The following is a 5,646-nucleotide window of genomic DNA, read 5'->3' on the forward strand; positions in this document are numbered from 1 at the left end:
CTTGAAGTTGCAAAATAGAATGTACAAATTCCATATTAAAAAAAAAAAACTCAAAGAATTTCAAGGATTTAAAACAAAAATGATTCAAGATTAACAAAACTTTGTGTAAGTCAAGTGGTTTCTTACTTTTCTCTCTAAATAAAATTGAAGGAGGAACAAATTAAGTTTCCAGTGATAAATCATTATAAATGATGTTTAGTAATAGGTCATTGTATACTTTTGGGAATAAATTAAAAAGTACTTTATGAAGTGAAAGTTTGAGCCAAACCTTCCTTCTAGATGAGTACATGGCTTCAGAGGGAAAATCAAATCCAATCTAGCTCCACAGTGATCTGTAAGGTGCTGCACATAGCTGATGCAATTGCTTTGAATTCCCTCTGAAAGCTACCTGCCTGTGCTCCAAGTTGTGTGCCCATTGTAGATGCCTTGAAATATTATCAATCAGTAACTTTATTTTTTCTTGGAAGAAGATCCACAAGTTGAACTTTAAATATATGGAAAATTTGCTTTATTGAGAACCAGGAATTCCCTTTATGTCCTTCATTGTTTACCTTTTACATTCTAAAATAGATTAATATCACTAATATTTTAAGGCTTTTTAAAAGTACTGTGGTAAAAATAAATAAATAAATAAAAAATTAAAAATAAAAGTACTGTGGTTTGTAGACACAGATGAGAATTTTTATATACCTCCTCAGTCTTCTTCCCATTTTATTTGCACTTCTACACTGAGCTTGAATAAAGATAAATGATACCTGATGGTCAATAGTGTCTTTACATGTGGCATTGTAAATCTACCGCCTTGATGAGCTAATCTGGTAGCCAAAAAAGGTGCCTTGGGAAAAGTTACCTGAAATTAGCATTGTACAATGACTAGATTGGTTATTATTTGTATATAATGCATGCTAGGTAATTACAAATATTCAAATACCATTTATGAGACATGTTTGCAAATCACTTAATGAAGACACCTTACCTTTTCATAGTCATTTAACTTCTTTTTTTTTTTTTTTTAAACTTACATCTGCTTAGTTTTTTATTAAGTATAAAGGCCCAGTTAATCAACTCATTAAATTGGTTAAGGCAGGACACTTGAACTACATTAACAGGATTTAAAAAGTGGTTGGTCTTTTCGTAGTTCTCTGATAATCACACACGCACACACACACATACACAAATTGGTAGAGTACTCTGGATATAGGATTTCCCCGCATAATCTTATATAATGTGCTGTTCACAATCTGCAATATTTTGAAAACTATGTAAATTGGACATGACCAAATTAGAGATGTCTGATAAACTCTTATAAAGTATTTGGGAACTTCAGCTCTAGTCCCAAAAAGGATCAATTTTAAACTATAAAAAAGGAAAATTCAGATAAAATCACAACAGACTTAACAGACATCTTTGAAAAAAAAATCAAATTGCAACTCAATTTTCTACTTTTTCAAATATGACCGAGAAAAAATGTACAAGTAGTAATGTCTGCATTTTTAAAAAAAAACTATTAACCAAGTGGACTTGGGGAAGAAAGAAAAACTGTACAGTATTATTGCACTCCACAAATGTGCAGAATTCCAAAATGTGCAAGTACTGAAAAACTGTCTTACATTGAGGTTTTCCAAGAGGTACAACGAGCCTGCCAAGAAAGCATCTGGTCTGTACTAACAGATTGCTGTCTTCGGTACAGGCCTTCATAATGTCAGTCACGTTGCTCTTGCAAAAATCCCTTAATGTAAAAGAGCTTTCAGTGCTGATAGGTGGGGCTATGATCGATGGTGTGGGATTGAATCCATATACACATTGAGCTTCATTTCATTGTCAAGAATTTGAACAAGCTGTTGCATGGATGGAAGGTGAGCAGATTCCAGCTTAGACCACACAGGTACATCATTCAAAGTTATCTCAGATGCACCTGTTGACATACATTGGTTCTCAATCATGTTGCTCACGAAAAAGACCATCATACATGCATAGACCTTTTCTTGACCCCACTGCCAGATGCTAGGAGCTTGCATGCCAAAGAAAGCAAAAGGATCCTTGCCAACAATTATTAAGCCTATTAATACTAGCTTGAAGACTGACAGGAAAGATGCTATGTGTCTATATATTGGTTGAGGGAGGAAATTCTCTCCTTCAATGCGGATGTCTGGGCACCGCTGGCTACTAACCTGCACGTACTCCTCAAACACCCGCCTATAACCTCAGGAAACACAAATCTGGAACTTGAGCAGAGGCCCCGTGGCGTACTGCATCTTTAATCTCTCGCCAGGCACGCCGCCCAGGTTGGCGGAGACATCGCGCCGAACCACCGCCGACGCTGCCACTAGGAGAAGTAGCAGAAACCTCATGTTAAACGAGCCAACCACTTCGGCCGCCCTCAGACTGAGTCTGCATGCAGCCAGCCCAAGGCAGAGCCAGAGCCGCGAGCCATTTTAACTTTTCTTTGCTGTTTATCATCAGTAGCTTTCTTTACACTCATAATAGTTTCATGAGATATAAGCGACAATTCGTTATATTACTGATCTGAGTGGTGGCAAAGCTGAAACACAATGAAGGTCCATAGATGATTCAAGGCCACATAGCTGCTTGGAAGAAAATGTTGTCCTTTATTTGTTCTTCATAATAGATTAAGTTTTTCTTTGGATATACAATTGCTCATAAGTTAAAATACAGTTGTAAAAATGAAATATATGTAAAACATATATATATATATATATATTTATAAAATATACCATGGAAAAATCTTAATGTTGAAATTACTGCCCTTTATTTTATTTTATTTTTTAATATTTATTTATTTATTTATGACTGTGTTGGGTCTTCATTTCTGCGCGAGGGCTTTCTCCAGTTGTGGCAAGTGGGGACCACTCTTCATCGCAGTGCGCGGGCCTCTCACTATCGCGGCCTCTCTTGCTGCGGAGCACAGGCTCCAGACGCGCAGGCTCAGCAATTGTGGCTCACGGGCCCAGCTGCTCCGCGGCATGTGGGATCTTCCCAGACCAGGGCTCGAACCCTTGTCCCCTGCACTGGCAGGCAGATTCTCAACCACTGCGCCACCAGGGAAGCCCACTGCCCTTTATTTTAAATTGGGATCTCCATGAAGGCAAATATTTTCAGGGAAACTGTCTTCCACAATTAAAGTAGAATAATTGGAGAGGTTCTAAGATAATATTATTAATATAATATTTTGTAATATTAAAGTTTTTCAAATTCATAACCTCATGATAGCCCACAATGAGCCTCACCTCCCTATATTCATGCGCTTGTGTAGTCTGATCTCACACCAGATGACTAATACAATATTGTAACATGTGTAACTAATACAATATTGAAGAAATAATGGAGTTAAACTTCCAAGTCTAGGTCATAGAAAACACTGCAGTTTTTGTCTCGCTCTTAGCATATTTGCTCTGAAAGAAACCAGCAGCCATGTAGTGAGGGCATTCAAGTTACCACTATGGAGAGGGACACATGGTAAGAAACTGAAGCCTTCTGTCTACAGACAGAACTGAGTCCTCCTTTCAAAAGACATTGAATGGGGGCCTCCCTGCTGGTGCAGTGGTTAAGAATCTGCCTGCCAATGCAAGGGACATAGGTTCGAGCCCTGGTCCGGGAAGATCCCACATGCCGCAGAGCAACTAAGCCCGTGCACCACAACTACTGAGCCTGAGCTCTAGAGCCTGCAAGCCACAAGTACTGAGCCCACGTGCCACAACTACTGAAGCCTGTGTGCCTAGAGCCTGTGCTCCGCAACAAAAGAAGCCCCGACAATGGGAAGCCCGTGCACCGCAACAAAGAGTAGCCCCCGCTCACCGCAACTAGAGAAAGCCCACGCACAGCAACGAAGACCCAACACAGCCGTAAATAAATAAATTTATTCAAAAAAAAAAAAAAAAAAGACATTGAATGGGTTATCCTGGAAGAGACTCTTCTTGCTCAAATGTTGCCTTCAGATAACTTCAGCCCAAACCCACATGCCGATGGCGACCTCCTGAGAGAACCTGAACCTGAATCACTTGGCTAAGCTGCTTCTGAATTCCTGACCCTCAGAATCTATAAGATAACAAATGTTTGTTGTTTTTATTTTCTATGTTTCAGGGTAATTAATTATGCAACTATAGATAAATACAGATAATTCTAATATGCCTCAAAAACCCCAGATTTCACTAGGTAGGCACTATTACAATTCCTGTCATTACAGGAAGGATGTTATTTAAGTGTAGTAAAAGAGAACCTAAGAAAAACTGGAGGTGACTGAGAAAGGGAACATTATGGAAGATGATCTTGAAGAACAAAGGCAGATGAAAATGGAGTAAGGAAAGAGAAATTCCAAGCAAAGCTAACAGAATATATGTATCCACAAAACAATAGAAATGTATGGTCCTTACCGGAAATCTGAAGAAGTTCCTTGCAGTTGACAACGCTTGTGTTGCTGGTGTGGATGAAGTAGTTGATGAACCTGGAGAGGCAAGTAAATGAATAATAATAAAGGGCCTCTCTAGTGTGGAAGGCAAGTTAAGAACTAGAATCTTAACCTAAAGGATCTGAGTAGTCACTAAAGGCTTCTAAGTAGGAGAATAAGTAAAGTTAAAAATGAAAGCCAAACAGAAAATTGCTGTAAGTCCAGCAATAAATGACAAAGGTGAATTTAAACAAGTAGCAGTGGTTATGGAGAAAAAGAAACTGATTGCAAAAATACAAGGAAAATACTTCTAATGGGACTCAGCAAAATTTTAATTTGTGATTGAAGGAGAGCTGAGGCTGTATCAAATCTTTGCAATCACATACTCATAACCTTTCAATGTCTTTCCATTGAATACATTATAAAGGGAGACAAGGACATTTTTCACTTGCACCTATTAACTTTTATATTCTCTTTTCTTGCTCCCCACGACCCATTTTCCTTTATTACATCCTGAAAACACCCTAACAGATGTCACACCTCTCTGCATACTCATCAGATAGTACAATTCTCAAGGGAACAAAACCCATATCATTTTCCATTTTCCTTTTTTAAAAAATTCTAGAACTACATAGATAATTGGTAATCAAAATATTCGGTTAACTGATGTATACTAAATTAAAACTCACGTTTATGCTTTGATTTTCCAAGTAGATAACCAAGTTATTTACTAGGATAGAGAATTTCGGAAAACACATAGATTTGCAGGGATGGAATTGTTAATCTTGAAGTGTTTGTGAAATATCTAGGGTGAGTCATTAAAGGATTAGTTTATTCTGAGTGATAAATTAAAAGGGACAAAGAAAGTAAAACTAATATTTATTGTGCAATTGCTATGTGTCAGACACTGTATTATGTGTCTTACATGTATTATCTTATTTAATAGCCATATAAACCTTGAGATGGTCACTATTATTATTATCCATATTTAACATATTAACAAATTGTGGTACAGAAAAAGAAGGTAATTTGCAAGTAAATGACAAAGCTTAGCTTCAATCTATCATTTATGATTCCAAGTTTAAACATTTAAATATTTTATTGTAGAACATGCAAATTAAGAACAAATGCCCTAGATATTTGCAATTAAGAGGTGACTGCTGAACTTGCCATCAGTGATATACACATCTTCCTTGACTTATGATGGGGTTGGGGTTACATCCTGATAATCCCATCATAAG

At 37.3% G+C, this 5,646-nt stretch overlaps 1 pseudogene; it reads right to left on the reverse strand.

Moving 5' to 3' along the window:
• Positions 1–1,701: 1,701 nt before the first annotated feature.
• LOC118884268 lies at positions 1,702–2,351 on the reverse strand (annotated as a pseudogene).
• Between the last annotated feature and the right edge of the window lie 3,295 nt (positions 2,352–5,646).

This window comes from Balaenoptera musculus, chromosome 18 (genome assembly GCF_009873245.2).
Source record: "Balaenoptera musculus isolate JJ_BM4_2016_0621 chromosome 18, mBalMus1.pri.v3, whole genome shotgun sequence".
Taxonomy (NCBI): domain Eukaryota; kingdom Metazoa; phylum Chordata; class Mammalia; order Artiodactyla; family Balaenopteridae; genus Balaenoptera; species Balaenoptera musculus.